Genomic DNA, 420 nt, shown 5'->3' with positions numbered 1-420 from the left:
AGAGAGAGAGAGAGAGAACTCATCAGAGAGAAAGAGAGAGAGATGGACAGAGCTAGAATGCATCAGACAGAGAGGAACATGATTAAAACTCACCTATAATGCCTTTGGTCTGGAGGATTGAGATGATAGGACATTGGAAGGTGTTTGAGAGGATGATGGGTAGAGAGAAGAGAGAGGTGGGTAGAGAGAAGAGAGAGGTGGATAGAGAGAAGAGAGAGGTGGGTAGAGAGAAGAGAGAGGTGGGTAGAGAGAAGAGAGAGGTGGATAGAGAGAAGAGAGAGGTGGATAGAGAGAAGAGAGAGGTGGATAGAGAGAAGGACAGTGTATAGGACAGAAGGTGACCAGGAAGAGAGGACAGAGGGTGGGTAGAGAGAAGGACAGGGGATAGGACAGAAGGTGACCAGGAAGAGAGGACAGAGG

The sequence above is a fragment of the Salvelinus sp. IW2-2015 genome, linkage group LG15 (genome assembly GCF_002910315.2).
Source record: "Salvelinus sp. IW2-2015 linkage group LG15, ASM291031v2, whole genome shotgun sequence".
In the NCBI taxonomy this organism is placed as follows: Eukaryota; Metazoa; Chordata; class Actinopteri; order Salmoniformes; family Salmonidae; genus Salvelinus; species Salvelinus sp. IW2-2015.
Note: the sequence above shows the minus strand (reverse complement) of the source record.